Source organism: Odontomachus brunneus, unplaced genomic scaffold (genome assembly GCF_010583005.1).
Source record: "Odontomachus brunneus isolate Ranch 3 - 2012 unplaced genomic scaffold, Obru_v1 Obru_scaffold_013, whole genome shotgun sequence".
In the NCBI taxonomy this organism is placed as follows: Eukaryota; Metazoa; Arthropoda; class Insecta; order Hymenoptera; family Formicidae; genus Odontomachus; species Odontomachus brunneus.
In genome coordinates, this window is record NW_022639463.1 from 1,709,013 (window position 1) to 1,726,901 (window position 17,889).

General features: G+C 39.4%; 1 protein-coding gene across 4 annotated transcripts in view; it reads right to left on the reverse strand.

Annotated features, from left to right (window-relative positions):
* Positions 1 to 17,729, reverse strand: part of LOC116840940 (homeotic protein antennapedia) — a 108,856-nt gene extending 91,127 nt beyond the window's left edge. For 2 of the 4 annotated variants that reach the window (XM_032808305.1, XM_032808311.1), the window contains exon 1: positions 16,826 to 17,729. The gene's annotated coding sequence lies outside the window, so the exon portion shown is untranslated. Of the gene's footprint in view, positions 1 to 7,251; positions 8,231 to 16,825 lie in introns of those variants that run through there. The other 2 variants (XM_032808312.1, XM_032808309.1) reach the window with 1 other exon arrangement.
* Between the last annotated feature and the right edge of the window lie 160 nt (positions 17,730 to 17,889).

Below are 17,889 nucleotides of genomic sequence, written 5' to 3' on the forward strand. Positions count from 1 at the left end.
GAGAGAGAGAGAGAGAGAGAGAGAGAGAGAGAGAGAGAGGCAGAGAAAGAGGGGGAAAAGGGAGAGGAGGGAGAGAGAGAGAGAGAGAGAGAGAGAGAGAGAGAGAGAGAGAGTGAGAGAGAGAGAGAGAGAGAGAGAGAGAGAGAGAGAGAGAGAGAGAGAGAGAGAGTGCGTATGTGAGATACAGCGTTATGTTATATCCATTTGTGCTAATATAACCTAATTAATATTGCCAACTATTTGCAATAGCTCCTCCCAACTTTGCTATTTTCTCTATATGTAATGTACGAGCTCAATGTGTCGCCGAAGAGTATTAATTCACCAGGAAGTATAACTAATTTTCTTGTATTATTTATAATGCTGCGAATTCTTCCATTATTAGTTGTTGCGAATATTGCTAACTGCGTGTTTAATGAATATCCAGTAGTAATGGCGTAGAAATTATTGCTTATTATTTTTTTCTTATCTTTCCTTTGTTATTCTAATTTAACTGGTAGAGCTGTGTGCATACATAACTTTAAATTAATCTCGAATTGATATTAATCTAGAGTCTCTTATTAATAAACGTCCATGGCATGCTCTTCCTAGCGACTACTTGAGCAAAGGGAAATGAATTATTAATATACATATGCAAAATTATGGAAATATAATGGCGACGACGCAGCGTAACGTTTCGCAAATTAAATTACAACGTAAATTTTCACGATTCTCTATTGTCGCTAACGTTATTTTTGGATAATTCTAATATGCTCGGTTGTTTTGCAATTGTTCCTTCTTTTGCAAGGCCCAGAAAATCACGAGTTTTTTTTAGCTGATGTCTGTAAATTGTTCAATGTCTAAGAACTTAGCACTGTACATAAATCATTTTGTAATATTAAGAGACACAAATTTTGTGACGATTTAATCTACTCGTTCGATAACCATTTAAATGATTACACTTAATCTGAATTCCTTTTCCGAAATGGTAGAAAGGAATAATATCGGTAACGGTAGAGAATTTGGCACAGAACAGAAAAAGGAGAGATAATAAGAATAAAGCATAGTATCTTTCCCCAGAGGTAACCTTGCATGTTAACTGGTGTGCAGCTGAAACTTATCGCTTATAAAGATACACGGTTTCATGCATATAGGTATGGTCGGACAAGTTGGATTTGTATTCACCTGCACATAGTACGCGATACATTAACGCAATGTCGCACACCTTTAGCGCGCAGGAGCTTTGCCAAAAATCGACGTATAAAAAAACATGCAATTAAAGATCCATAAATTGTTGTGGAAAGAGACAAATGTGATTTCGATATAATACTCTTTACTGAACATTACGTCACTTGACAATGAGTTTCCTCATAAAGTGAATTGACGACTTGACCCTTAATGATAGCAATGTACTTGTTAATGTACTTGGCATCTCTCTTGAGATTGCTTCTTCAATGGACATGCTTCTACATTTAACTAGTCGACTGATGAACGAGTCTGTTCTGTGCCAAGATTATCTTGACGCAAGAAGAATACTTATTCGTTTAAAATGTAAATATTTACAAATTATCAGTACTAAAGATGAATATGTCAGATCAAAGCATTTGAATAAATTTAATATATTTGTGTGTTTCATATTGTTTATACAAGTTTTTACATCTTTCTTAAAAACCTTGGGTGAAGAGTAAGCTGTTTGTGATGAAAGGACAAGAAGGGTTACGTGATAACGCGTACGTACTGACAGTGTGAGTGTAAGAGAGGACGGGTAAATTGGTAAGCCCCAAATCCTTGAGCTTAACTAATTCCTGCATGAGTAACGAGCAAGCCAGCTAATTCCAAATAAATATTCGGAATACGGATTATGTTAATCACCATGGATACAAATTAGATAATTAGAAGGAGATGTACATATTTTCTCGATATTTATGATATAAAGAAGGAAATTCAGCTAGTCAAAGTCGTTTGTTATGAGTGACCAGCATATATGTGGTAGCTCTCAGATTTACATGCTATTAGTCTCACGAGATGGACACACGCGCTGATTGGTTAAATTTTATTTAATAATTACTACTTTTCACAAGTAGTATAAAAAGAAACGACTCATGACTCTTCACTTTAATTTTTAATAAAGAATAACGTTATGTAATTAAGAAGCGTTCTGAATTATCATACTATTCCTTTGATTGGACCTCCTTTGAAGATTGGACTTTTCTCAGCACGATATATTTTCCTCATGTCTCCGAAATAAGAAGAAATGTTAATTAAAATTACACAAGTCTAATTGGCAGTTATGAAGAAATCTTTGCAAGAGAATGTGTATCTGAATTCAGCATTGTAAGCTTGACAGTGAATTACTGGTGCAGTCTGGTAGGCACTGGTCGGGAATCTAAGTGGCAAGTAGGTAAGTAACTTGGAAGTTAGGAGGTTGGTACTCACTTCCATAGACCCGATACATGTGCAGAACGCGTAAATGTATATGGAATCTGTGATGTTTACTATGTGTGCGTTTATGTATATACGTAATGTGGCGTATCTACCTTTGGCCACAGTTTACCTCAGTGGTAAACTCTAGTACGTACCTACGGCAGAAACTCTACTCTAAGAGCAGAGTAATGTTGATTTATGTCGGCATTAATTTCATTTCTCTCATCCCTCTTATATGCGCACCATTTACTTATTTCTGTTATTATTTTTTTATGTTGTTGCATTCAGCATTGTGTTGCTTAGATATTTGTGAAAAATTATCATTTTACAACTGCAAAATTCTTAGATTGTACAGTGTGCTTTTTACAAGTAAGTAAATAACGCATCAGCGCAGATATGTGTGTATAATTTCGCAACACGTACACATATTGTAGAGTGCACTGTACAGTAAATATAATTTGAGCTTAGCAATATAAACACATTAGTTTCATAGTTCGTCTGACAAGACAACGAGTTTCATACTCTCATCCCTGCTCATGCATGAATCAACAACCTACTCCATATTTATACAACGATCCTTGACTTACGATATGCGTTTTAATTAATGAGAAATGGTTGATAGATTGAATATGTGCACGAAAGCTTATTTTCCCAAAGATAAATATACTCACAAAGAGAGATCAAAAGAGGGGTACACGTATTTTAGACGTAAGTCTCGAGTGTCAGGAGTGTAAAACAAAAATTCGCAAGATGGATATTACAAACGTTCACGCGATATTTTAATTTCACAAATTTCGGGAAAACTTACTGTAAGTAGTTAAGTGGACGGCGCAGACCGAAAGACAATTTTTCACACGAGAATGTCTAAGAGAGTATAACGAACCGGGACACTCGTTACTACTACACTCACTGCAGTTTGACACAGTAATATTTTATCGCTATTCTAGCTAATATTTGTGTATAGTTTCACAAAAGTGTTGATATATCACAGCGCTTTACAAAGCGGAGTCTATGCCGATCGATACGTCTTCCTGATACGTACCGTGCCCGCTTAATATGCCAACGTTTACACGCATTACCGAAATCAAGATAATTTAGTGCGAAATTGCTAGTTTGTACTCGTATTAAACGATCGATGTGAACTAAGCTAGAGAAGGGAGGAAGGGAGGGGGAGAGAGAGAGAGAGAGGGAGGATCGTTTCATTTCACGTCATGTGTGTGTTGGTAGTGTACAGGCACGTCCATATTTCTCGTAGGTAGGAAGAAGAGGAAGGAATCCACACGAATTCCTCGAATTTCTCCCATTTTTACGCAGTTACGGGTACGTCACTGTCTCAAGTTCGCAGTGTGCAGGCGAGGCAGTTGATGCGCGTGAGAAATGGGGGAAATCTAGGGAATTTGTACACATCTCAATGTGCGTATTAACGCGAAACTATAATCTACGGATCTAGTCCTAGATTTCATATTTAATACTACCCTCGTTATAAAAACATCTATGTAAGTACGGTTTTTATGATGAAAATCGATTACACTTGAGTGAAAATTATTATGTACATCTACAGCTGTTTATCTAAGAATAGCCGAGTTCTATGAGAAAACAATCCGAAGGGAACAGAGCGAGAGAGGGGGAGAAAGGGAGCTGGTCTTCAATCGCCAGCCTTCGTTCTACGGCGCATCAGCATTACACGCGAATGACACACATGTGTACCGTATACACGCGTCAGCGTACGGTATACAGACACCGCAACTGCTGCCTATAACGATCGCGCGGCACGGAACGGCGCGTCGGGTTTCTGTTAGCAGTTAGGATATGTTCACCTGCCTCGGCGGCCGGTCGGACCTCGACCGACACGGCCCGTAACCGGCTCGGCAGCATGTCACCCTCTTGCGCGGGTGACTCTATGCCTGGCTCCTTTTACTTTACAGTCTCGTCACGCCTTCCCTTCTATGCCTTCCACCGTAGAAAACAGAGACGCGCGCGAGGGCTTTAGGGCACGTTTACAACGCCCCGCGGCTGACTTTCGCACATGGCTCCGTATACGGCAATCGACTGATAAGGGAGGATTCCCGACGCAGGAATCCGAAGCCCGACCGACTTTTGTTTGGACGGATGAAAATCCGAGCTTAACGGATAGCGACTTTTTACGGGTAAATTTTATCGCGGTGCAGCACGCGAGTTCCGCGAGAGTAATATCCGGTGTGTGCACCTGATCGGCTCGTTGACGAATTGCCGGCTCTTGATGGAACAAGTGATTTGAACGGAAATATATATAGTATGGCGCAGTATAGGAAATATCCTTTTGACAACCCTATTTCTTCTTCCCTACTTTACCTGATGAGCTTCTCTCTCATTAGAGGAAAGTATACGTCACAAATAACGCAAAGCACAAGTTAGACAGGTGATAAATCGTTCAACTGAGTTCAAAGACTCTCCAATAAATTCCGTCTAAACGTGGTCCGCAGGATTATCATCCTATAGGATTTTAATCACGGCATTCAACGTATTTATTCCTGTTCCACCGGTTTCAGAGAATTCTTGTACGAATGTCCGTGTCTCCGGCTGTGATAATATACACCATGAAGTCAGCTTAGCGCGCGGCCTAGAAAATCCCTTTAGCTAGAATAGGCATCCAACCGTTTCGTCATCGATACTGATTTATGCGCGCGGGCTGAACCTGCGATGTCTCTCAATCCGCTACGTAATTGCGCGATATAGCGTGTACGATTGTGGCAGACGAACGTAGATCTCTGATAGAAAGAATGTACACGAAGAAAGAAATCAATGGGAGATTTATATTCCATGGGTCAAGTGAAGAGCGTGCATGTTTCTATTTTGAACTTAATTCATTACTTCGCGTTTGGAAATGGCGACAAGACTGCACAAATCGTCTTGTGAAACCTCATTCGTGTGCCTAATGTATGAGCCTGTACATACAACTTTTTTAATGAATATTCTATTGCTTAAGAAAGAAAAACATATATTAAAGCAATATTAAAATTATCGTACGCTGACGTGAGTTATTAGCGTTGGCAGAACATGAAGTGTTATGGCGCACGAAGCATAAAGATCGCACGCGTTTCCCGTTTTGTCGTTCACTCCCACGGCGTTTCAATTCACGCACTTTCTCGGGTAAATTTTATGGATCGTATATCTGGCGTCATATAAGGCTTCAACACTTACTAAACACGCTTCTTTATGGTCTCAACCTTGCGCATATATGTATATATGTACAATGTTAAAAATCGTACGAATAAACTCGATTATAATGTTAAAACTATCAATAATCTTAATTATGATGTTGAGGTTATGTCACGACTAATGTTCACAAAGCATCACATGTACATTTAGTAATTGGGATTTACTACGATTTTCAACTTTATACATATATGCAAATATGTGAGACCAGAAATTGTACAAGCAATCCTAGTTACGATGTTGGGGCATATATGACTCTTAGCATACGACATGTAAATCTGATAATCTAACCTAACCTAACCTAACTTTCGCGAGTAACGATTCGCGTACAGGAAGGGACGTGTTGCTGGTAGTAGGAATCAATGCTGAAGGGACAATGTAGCGAGTGTGGGAATCATAACAAAAGTCATGCTACAAAATTTCATAAGGAGAGATGAACAAAAGACACAAAGAGGATACGACAGCCCACTTTGTACCATCGAGGAATCACGAAAGAGACCCATGATCTCACCACGTCGTTTCTTGGTCGCATCCAATGCAAAACAGAGAAGTATTTTCGGCCATAGGCCGTAGCTGTAGTCATGGACCGTGGAGAGGAATAGAGGCCGTCCTCTTTCAACCCGCCGCGTCAAGGAAAAGACAGAGAGAAAAAATCCTACAAGCGGAACTCTCGTGCAGAGTAATCCTGAGGAGTAGAAAGGTGGGTACATAGGGAGCAGGTTCTCACGCGAGGCAAAAGAGACGGACGAGAAGGGGAAGATGGCGGCCGCCAAAGTCGCTAACCGGTTGGTCCGTCTCTTTAGATTCCCCTAAGCTCCCGATGTAGCACTCCGGATACTGCTGATCAAATTTGGATCCACTGAACTTGCTTTATTTTTAACGCAGCGCGATTCTTGATACAATATATCTGAGATAATACCAATTTCATGCAGAGACAAATGGACAAAGTTTGCACGGAGTTTCCCGGGCTCACGATTCTTAGCTGCGATTCAACCAGAATTTTGCGCAATGTTTCATCGCGTTAAATAATTCCTTTAGAAATTTATAGTTAGGCTCACTACGTGTCAACGACCATGTTTGTAATTTGGATCGGATTGCGATCGGTCGCGCGATAGAACGGAAATGTCGCTCATATATCTATACGTATAATTTTGTACGCCGTATTATTTTTGCAAGGATTTTCCAATGCATTTTCGTTCACGTTATGCACTTTGTCAGTAGCGTAATAAATCTGTCGCCTGTAAACCGGTATCCCGAAATTTATCGACGTTATCACTTGAATGTAACGCCGAAATTGTGCTGCGTCTGCAAAATTGGATATAACCCCGGTCCACACAACGACCTTTGGAATCCCGAAATCTTTGCGCCATCGCGCCCCGGTTCAGTGCCTTGTCCTGTGCGGCCTCATAATCTCCAGAAATACCATGTAAGCGCCGCATCATTGCCGACTGGGAAAAGCCGCTTGCAAAAGCTCTTACCGTTCCGAGAGCGCAATGAAAGCGTTGCAAGAACGAAAGTGCGAGAGATATAAACGTAACGAAAATGCGAACGTGAGGAAAGGCAAGAAAAAAAGAGACAATGAAAGAGAGAGAGAACGCGCGCGCGAAGGGAAGAGAGGGAGAGAAGGAGACTAGTCAGTAAGCTTGGGGTACTTACAGCATTGCAGTAGCGGTTCCATTGTGCCGCCACGACACAAGTCCCCCTCTGCTTTCCGGTAACCTTACCGTTTCCCTTTACAATCCCGACGTTCTGCCATACCTCTGCTCGCACATACATATACACATACATACAGCACAAGCAGTAAAGATATCAAAAAAAAAAGAAGCACCACGCACGTGAACGTCACTCGTAGGTCGATCGATCGCGATTTCGCGCAGGTAATGTCTAATCGCACCATGTGAAACTTCACCGGGATTCCCGCGGAAAAGCGCGGTAGCGCGGCGGCGGCGGAGGCGGCTACAACAGCTGCGGTGGCGTTGGAGAAATGCGCGGAACCGTCTATGGTGATCGGGGGAGCTAGAACCGAGAGCCTTACCGAGCGGCCATAATGCACTGCAGCGGCACAGAAAGGAATAGGTCAGCATGAGGCTTCAGCACGGTGACCACTCCCCCTTGATACCCCTCGCTCATCCACCACACAATCATGTTCGTTTTACACCTATACTGCCGCTCGTCTACTCCCACTTATCCTTCTCGTTCACCTACAGACGCTCTTCTCCTTTTTGTAACGCCGATAACGGAAGATATATTGGTTATTTCATTCGTCGTGTGTGTAAACCCCTTCGTACACGTTTAAATATACGTCCTCCGTCGGCCGAGAGCCCGTCATAGGTTGCGCTTATGCAGCGGGGTGGCGTAAAGTAAATTAATAACTTTTCTCGATAATTCCTTGACGTTTTTATTATTACCGCATTATTATGATCGTGAATCACTGATGCGTTCGCGCGTAATTTTACATAAATTGTTGGATCGTGTTTTAAAGCCGCTTCCTGGTTACGATCGAATAGAATTTCATTGTCTTCGCCATTTAGGTTCGTACCCTTAACATCCCTTTATCTCTAAATGTCCCAATAAATGTCTCTTAAATGACTCGATAGATGTTACGCCTTTGTGACTGCACATTTGTTGAAACTTTTACAAGCTTTCAGGAAATGTTAGTCTTCGCTTGAGGGATAGTCTTTATGACGGCAATCCTATCTAGACTACATTCATAGTACATTTATACCTGCTTGATCAATACGCCCATAAATGTGCCAGGGTACATACTTATACGCAGCTCTTTGCGACTTGCTATTCTGTTTTGTCTATACATAACGCAGGTCGTAATATGCCACCAAGAAACATCAACCCATCAGGTGGCGCTGGTAACTTTCTTGCATTGTTGCAACGCTATGAATTGCTTCTTACAGTCTGTATCATTTTTATACAAGATTATAAACATAAATATAACATATTATAAGTTCTTCAGTATGTAGAACATAAATATAACAAAAATATAAATAAAAATATATATAAAATAAAAATATATATAAAATAAAATAAAAATATAAATAAAAATATATATAAAAAAAATATAAATGTTATGTAAGATAAAAATTTTGATCAATTTAATCGATGTTGTATACGACTGATTTTACTGGTAAAATGAAGGTATGTATTTTTGAATGAATGTATGAATTTTTGTAGTTAATAAAAATTTTTGAAGACCTATCAACAATAACGATATTTGGACGATTCTGACATTTTCTGAACATCAAAGTTGCCAGAAATGTAATAGAATAGAATATTTTACATCATTTATTTACAAAGTAACAACACACAAAGTACACACACAAGTCATATAAATATATATCTTTATTTTAATTAATTTTACATATTTGTATATACATATTCCAATTGCATTTAATTGGTTCTTTTTTTCTTTATGAATATGTCAGATTGGCAATACTCATTTTGTCCCTTAAATTAAATAATTATGCTAACAAATTTTAATAATCATTGAGAAAAAGAAAAGAGAGAAACCAGATAGAAGGAAGCATTTCCTGCTCGAAATGCGGCAACCACCTAATTTAAAACACCACTACGTTTCTCCAAAAGTCGGGAGAGTTAAGTGCACAGCTGCGCCATAAGAATATGTATTTAAAAGAACAACGTGGAAAAGAAGACGAAGAGAGCGAAACCAGTTTCATCTCCTAAATGCTTAATTAAGCTGGCCCGAAAGGGTGAAATAGGGATACCTAATTCTGAATGACGCAAGCGGAGTAAGATAGTCGCCCCGAGAAGAATTGCACGGCATCAATTGCACGACGCAAATTGTACACGTATGCATACACGCGTGCGTGCGGGACGCATATAGGTACTGGAACTGTGTCTTTTACCTCGGAGTCCGCACATTTCGATTTATCGTTAACGGCTCTATCGCATGCGTGGTCTTCGAACCAGTTTCTCCTTTTATCATGGTCACCGCAGGTAGTGTGCAACCGAGTAGCGGAGTAATTATTTTACTCGCGGTATTCGTTTGTGTGGAACAGTTCAAGCGTTTCTTTTCTACTACAATGAAAATTCACCTTTTGAAAATTGTAGATTTTTCTGTGAAATATTTCACAAGTATACACTGAGAGAAAAATTATATTAAAATCAATAAATATTTCTTTGATGGGTGCCATTAACATATACCATTTAAATCTACATTCTTTTTATTTAAATCAAATATTGTTTACTTGATTTAAATAAACAATATTTGGTTTAAATAAAGAGAATGTAGATATAAGTAAATATGTTAATGGTACTCATCAAAGAAATATTTGTTGATTTTAATATAATTTTTCTCTCAGTGTACAGAGTGTTTTAGATCTACTACCAACTTGTTTTTCATCCGCAGGTTTTTTCACTAATTTGGAATTGATTTTACGTCAACGATAATTATATTTGTACGCGCTATTTGCGATTATTTCGCACAAAAAATTAGTTCTTATAAAACATGTAAGATAGTATTACATTCAAACAAAGAATATTGCTATTATATATTTCGATATAGTGATCAGAAAGTTACGCATACTACGCGTTCCTTATATGTTGCACGTGAACAATCCATAATTCATGACTCATATCGCATAGTAATACATCATTATACAATCTAATAATTAGCAGGCTGTTTCCAAGCGACTCTAAATGCGGTAATACTGATTATCCGAGTTGAGTATACCGGATGATTATCGGTTCAAGATGATTTCAAGAGCGCGTGTGTGGAAAGTGATAAATTGATATATATGACGTCAAATTTTGATTCGTGCAAAATTGCGTAAGTATCAATCGTGTTGCTTATTGTTATAATCAGGTTTTTATCCCAATAATAATTTAATAATTATACAGAGAATGTAATTGGCATATGCGGCTAATTTTTAAGATTATTTCAATTCCATTACTATTTTTAATTCCATTATTAATTTTTAAACCATTTCAATTCCATTCTAAAAATGAAGAAAGTTCATACAAACGTGAACCGGGAAACTCATTTTTTCCGAGTTTATACGATCTCTTTTATTCTTAAGATAAATATAATGCTCCTCATATCGCCACTTATTTCACTTATACTATTTCACTATACACAGAAAAATATTATTTTATTGCTAAAAAAAACGATTACTTAGTTTACTATCTTTTTTTAAGCAATAGTTATCTTCAAGAATATTTCCTAAGATAACAATATCCTAAGTATATTATCTTCTAAGAATATTTCTTCGATAACAATGAAAATATACTTATTTTATATTTATTTTAGAAAAAACTCACTAGCATATATTCAAAAGAAGAATATATTCTCTTTACAAGAATATTATAAAACTTCATCGAAGAAAATTTTGTTACATAGTAAGCAAATTGAATTCTTATTTTAATTTAATATTCTCAATTAAATTGTTAAACTTGTAATGTAAACTACTGGGATCTAGAACGTATTTTTGATAAATTTTATGCTTATAATAAACTTATAGAATAGATTTGCAAATATATAAACTTGAAACAAGTAACATTTACTTGAATCCAATATGAATTTTTTTGTATATAATTCTACATTATTGTGAATATATATATACATATATATATATATATATATATATATATATATAATTTGTTTAACAAACATATCGCAATTTGTGAATGTTAATAGAAAATTATATATGATTACACGATGAAAGATACAAATAGAAATTAGAGTCGCGATGTTCACGCCACGTATGAATATTACACTTTTCTGCGAAGAATACACGATTTATCTATGAAGTTATTTTTCAAACGCTGCTGACCAAAGAACCTAATGATTATACGAGGCTCGAGACACAGGTATTTCAGGCTTCTCATGTTAATCAGACACACAGTACGCTCCTTGCGCACTCGCGCGCCCGCGCGTGTGTGTGTGTACGTTGTGCGATACATAGCGAATGATATGCAAAATAAGTTTCCACGCGTACACACTGTATGCCGCAGTATTTCACGCGCGAGAGAAGCTCGGTGTAAAACCTATACACGCGCTGCAGAGTTCTCTTTTTTCCTCCACTCTGAGCTTCCGATGAAACAATTATAATTATATAGGCGCAGCGTGGCGTTACTTAATTCGCCTTTCACAGCCCGGACGGCTATCGTATCGTAAGAGTGCAAAGTCGTAATCAGTTTCACGCTAGCGCATCTATTTAGCGCGTCTGGCACGCTATCGTGACGTTGCTTCCTATCATTATTAATTTCGAACAAATCGTTTCACGTTGTATCTCAGCAGTTCCTACGAAGAAATGATTTCTCAAATGATTTCTCCCTACGATGAACACGCGATGCAAGCACATATTTTTATATTGGATTTTCATATTGTGTTTACTATTACAAACTGGCGCATATTGTTGTCCGTTAATATCGCCCGTCCAATTGCAAATCACACGGTTTTGCGTCGGTAACGGACTAATAGCGAGGTGATTTATGTGTTAGAGAGCAATCCAACAATCTCGATGTATCTAGGAACTGTCGGCGACGCCTTAAGTATATTCCACGGTGTATCATGTAATCTCTGTGTGCCATCGCGACAACCTCGCTTAAACTAGGTATCGTGTAGCCGATGTCCGATGCGCCGTACGAACCTGCCTCTCTCTCTCTCTCTCTCTCTCTCTCTCTCTCTCTCTCTCTCTTTCCTCTCTTTTGCTTGCTAAGGGAGTGACATCATCAGCCACCTATGTCCACCTCGCGCCCATCCGGCAGTCCGCGCACGTACTTTCCGCCAAAAGAAACATTAAAACAAAAATATTGTCTGTCTTGAGTTGAACTTATAAATCAATAGCCACCAGCTACGACTAATGACGGAATCATCGTTCCTCGCGATCGTCCTTTTGCAACGCGAGCGAGAATTTCTTTATACCCCGCCATCTCAAGTCGCATTTATTTATATGCGCGACATTGGACAGTACGATAAAAAAAATTAATGTCAATGTGAAAGGATTTATTCGTGCTTTTATGCGCACACTTCATTACGCACTCGCGCTTAATATCGTGAGAAAAACCATTCTCGAAAAATGCGTTCGAAAAATGCGTTCGAAAGACGTATAGGTCAAGGTGCACCGAGTGACTTTCAGCGACTACAAAATGACTATACTATCGGTGCAGTTGACGTTTTCATTAGAATGATTGTATTCATCTAACCGACTATCGATTCGTCACATTGGCGAATACCACTTACACCGCAACAAAAGTGAACAATTGAAAGGTGGATCGTGATGCTTCTGATTTCAACAATGCCAATGGAAGCCAGAAACTCGCAATGTTCTGTGACCAGTGGCCTTCGGGCGCAAAAAGGACGAGACGTTACCGTTAGACTTATTTTATTCGCGTGGCGTTTTTTGTGGTTGGTCTAATTTACGGGGCTGTCATGGTTAAGGTCATTTTTGCGCTGCAGTAAAAACATCAGGTAGAAAAGGAACCGTACAGGTGACGCAAAGACTTTTTTGACCTTGCTCCAAAAAAATATTTTACCCTCGATCAAGCTTTATAGCGTATCTTTGTATCCTCGTCACGTTTCTACGGCCGACGGACAAGACTCCACTATACTCTAAAAAGCGTGGATTGCGGGGCTCCTTTTTTTGTGCTTAAGGTTATCTTACATCATGGCGAGTTTTATGCCGCCGTGGAATGCAGTGGCAGCGCGAATTTACAGTGTCAAAAGAGTAAGATAAATGAAATAACTATTGCTGCAAATTTACCGCGAATGCTTGCTCGCCAAGTTAGGTAGTTTGACAAATGTAACTTGCTTTTACGATATGTAAAGCCGCGAGTTTATGTTTTTGTAGACGCAGCGTCGGATTTAGCTGCGACTAAAGGATGCAGGAATTTTTAAATATACATCAAACATACCATAAAGATGTATTTACTGCGTTTCGTAACGCTCATGCGCGGGTTATGCACTTGTGCCGTTATCCGACGGCAGCTATGGCGTAATACGGAACTTTATATGGGAGATTCTCCATCCCGCTAAGTTGAAAGCATTCCAAAATTCATACTGATAAAATTGTCGTTGACTTTTTGTTTCGATGTGCCGGATCTGCCGGGTGTATGGCACAATTTTTATTATTCCGATGTCAATCTTTGAAGGCACTCTATCTTGAACAATACTCAGGTGAAATATCAAAGATTTATCGACTCACAGTGCGATCTTCTTCCTGCTCAATTACCGATTTCAAATAAAATATACTCGACCATGCGTACCGCTCCTTCTCTAGAGATGATTCAAAATCTCGCGGGTTCTTTTATCATTTGAGATTTGTTAAGTTTCGGGCGTCACTTATCTTCAGGCCGCGGGCACTCGGCCGGCACTTTGGGGGTTGCGAAACCGAGAAAGAGCAATCGCGGACCAAGTGGAACTACGGAGCGGAGACACGACAAAGGGGGGTTCCTTTGGTCGAAGAAGAGGGAGGGTCGCTAAGGTGTCGCGAAGTTGGAAGAGGGATGGAAAATCCAAGGGCGGACAAGAGGGCAAGAGGCATCGGATGACGTCGCGACGCCCGAGGCTCTCCGAGCAAGTTCTCGAAAGTGTCGGCTAAACTGATATGAGAAATGGTCGCTTCGTGTTGCCCGTAGGGAATGAAGAAGCTCAGCTATATCTATTCGTTACACGGTCTGAAGACGCTTGAGTATCTCCGCTATTTGTAAATTCCTTTATCCGATACAGTTGAATCACACAACTTTACATATTTCTGTTGATATCGGGGAAAATTCACACACATGTGATGAATAAGTGGTACAAATGCACTTACGATCGATACGTTTTGTGAATGTTAGCACATTCTCTGTATATTGCGTATTTATTTAGATATTAACGTTAGCAAAATTGTTCTTCTATAAAATATGCGACTTCACGATCGTTTAAATCAGGCGATACTTTTGGTACACTGAGAAAAAATATTTTAAATTTATTCGTGGGATATAAAGTTTATTCTTCTGCGAAGTGATATTTATTTCTGCGAAATAAACTTTCTATCATACAAATTACATCTCACATATAAAGTTTATCTTTGTGGAGTAAACTTTATATTTTACAAATAAATTTTCAAGTATTTTTTTCTTAGTGTATATTTTACCAATGATGTTTTATAAGAACATAAGAAGGGTTCTTGCGAGATGCGCAAGAAACCAAAATTCGTTAACAATAAAATGCAATCTTTTAGATATTTATAACTGACGATAAATTATTGCGAAGGAAACTCCAAGAACATTGCAGTTTTGTGCCAATTTCACATGACATTGTAGACTCGTATCTCGCGAATATTTTATCCAGTTAAACTTAATTTTGCGTAACGTATGCCGTGTAATTTAATTTGGTGCGCTACCTAAAAATGTGAAAATTTTGCCAGCTAATAACAGTGCGAGTAAATAAATATCATTTGGGAGCAACAAAATAGAATAAAAATCCAAGTCACTAAAATTTCGCTTTATTACTAACAACAGAGTATTATTACATTTTTATGGCTTTGGTTATGTATGTGAGTTTCTTAACGCGTTGTTAAGAGCTGCGCGACACACAAGTGTAATATATTTAACTAAATAGCAGTTTGGTATTTTTTTTTGTAGCTACGGGGGCGTTACATAGGTGGGTTTTGGGGTGATCGGTGAGGGAAAGACGACGAACGAGAAAGTCTAAAGAGTTGTGCTAGCGGGGTAAAGAAACGCTTATCACCGCCTGCAGCCCCGCCGACCGTCGGATCCTTATTTATGGCCTCCGTCAGGCGCTGGTGCGGTATACTACCTATTTTACCCTCAGATTCCGCGATACTAAACTCACTTTATTTTCAGGTACCATCCCTCCTCTGGGAAAATCGAAAATATCTGCTAAGTGTGACCGGTGGTAACTTGTCACCGGTGAGAATCAAGATAACTCTTTTGGAAATGGCGATCGGGAGATTTCCACGTCTCGCCGAGATTGGAGAATGTCAATTTTTGGCGAGCAACAAAATCCAGAGTGTTTTCGTGATGCTGCTTTGCCTACGCGAGGATCTGAATATGACATTAAAAATTATGTGGAGGAGTGAATGAACTGGTAAACTTGACCTAATAATAATCAACCACTTGGCACGCATCCTATTCCTCAGTAGTGTACTGCACGTAAATACGTTATATATTTACTCGATAGTGCTAATACGATATTTATCACCGGCGTGTTGCGAAATAGTGGCATATAATTTTACGTTTTCTCATTCAGATACAAAACGATCGTTCGAAGTATGTATTATTAGAGGTAGCAGTGTATATCTATCAAGACTGAGCGATTCTCTGTGTGCACATATAACAGATATATAAACAAGAAAGATGAACTATCACATTTATCATATCAATAATGAATAAGACTCGAAACATGTATTCGCATGGACATAATGGCGCGTTGTAAATTATCGATTGAAATGACCGATACAAAAGCATTTCGTATTCTGTAAAAACGAGCATTTATACAGGCAAATAATTAATGAAACAGCGTATCAATAAATTTTACACGATCTGATATATATCTTTCATTTTATATTTAAAATGTAATGTAAAATAAAAAAATTTTTAGCGTGCGTCTTATATATATTTAATTTGCAAAGTTGATAATCTCGTATTTATTTCTATGGTGTTCTAGAGGGTGGCACACGGTAGTCGTATATATTGTACTCTCCCTTACTGCTTTCCACTCTCTCTTTCTTTCTCTCTCTTTCTCTCTCTCTCCCCTCTTCCTCTTCCTCCCTTTGCCGCTTATATCACATGTATATTCTATCTTTTTTCTCGTTTCGAGTATCATTAAATTTTTTTTACACATGTTTCATGATACATTGGATGAAGGTGGTCTAAATAAAAATGGAAATGTTCAATATTACATGAAATATATAATTAAATTGTACAATTCAAAGACTTAAATTCATATCATTTTGCGGTTTGTGTTGACTTTTCACATTTTTGTACAATTGATTAACTTCCGAGCCTTGGAATTTTAATTGATTAATGGAAGATAACTTGAAACAAGTGAACCAAAAACGTCACCCCGTTATAGCAGCTCTAACTGACGGAGCATGTGCGCCACGTAATGTTTTGGCGGGAGGATGTTACAACTCTAACTTTTGACATGATGCTTTGTCCGGGCATAGTAAATACTTTTCTGTATTGAACGAATCTCACTAACAATACATATTTTTACGTGTTATGACAGAGAGTTGACATAACGACTTACCGTAGCGGCCAATACGTGAGAGGTCAATGATAGCGGCGTGGTCTTTGCGGAAGGGTAGTCCGCGGACGTTCCTTGCAGCTCATGGTAGCACCTATTCGGATCAGTTCCACCAAATTGGTCGCTCCATCCGGTTATCTCGATACGAAAGTTAAAAATCCGGGTGCTCCCGTATTTTCTCTCGCGTCCTCTCGCTCTTTACCGTTCGGGCGTGCGTTCAGAGCGCGGATGGTGTCCCCGGAACGACGCCAGAAATTGATCTCGCGGGTGTTACGTCGTTGATTACGAGTCGGGTCTTCATTCCATTGATTGTCCGATTGTACTCCGGCGAAGGTGTCCTTGCACAGGATGTAAAACCGCGTGTAACGTGGCCAGCCACGTCTATCTCCTCGTGCGTTTCGCGGAGGGTTCGCTTTCGACGTCGGTTCCGGGCGCTTGAGAACGCTCTCTCACCGGCTAAAGCAAACTTGTCGGATGGCAATACGTGAGTTAAATGTTCACCGCGGATGGTTTACGGCCCGATAGTCCCCACCTCGTGCCGCCACGCGGCGCTGCCTTCGTTCTCTTTCTCTCTCTCTCTGTCCCCCTGCTTCTCTGCCTCACTCCTCATGCTTTCGTCCCACTACCACCGGCTCTCTCGCTTTCTCGCTTTTGCGCTCTCCTCCTGTCCCTCTCTCCTTCTCTTTCTCTCGTGTCGTCCTTTCCGCGTATACAGTGCTCTATCGTTGCGTCTTGCTTCGTTCCATGAGCTGTTAACTCTCCTCGCGCTTCTACCCTCGCCATGACTATCCTACGGCCAAAGGCGGGGAATCCCGGTCGTGGAAGCGAGAGTGTATTAGCGGGAGAGAGAGAGAGAACTGACACTAGAAAGAGACACTGGCATCATGGGACACGTGGAGGGAACCACATATATACACACATACATGTATGATCGACTTCACACGTATAAAAGGCGGATTTATATGCAAGAGCGTTGTTAATGGCGGGAGGAAGTACGGCTAGAGGTGTAGGTTTACTATCCCTTTTCCACTTCGTTCTCTCTCTTCCTCTCTCTCTCTCTCTCTCTC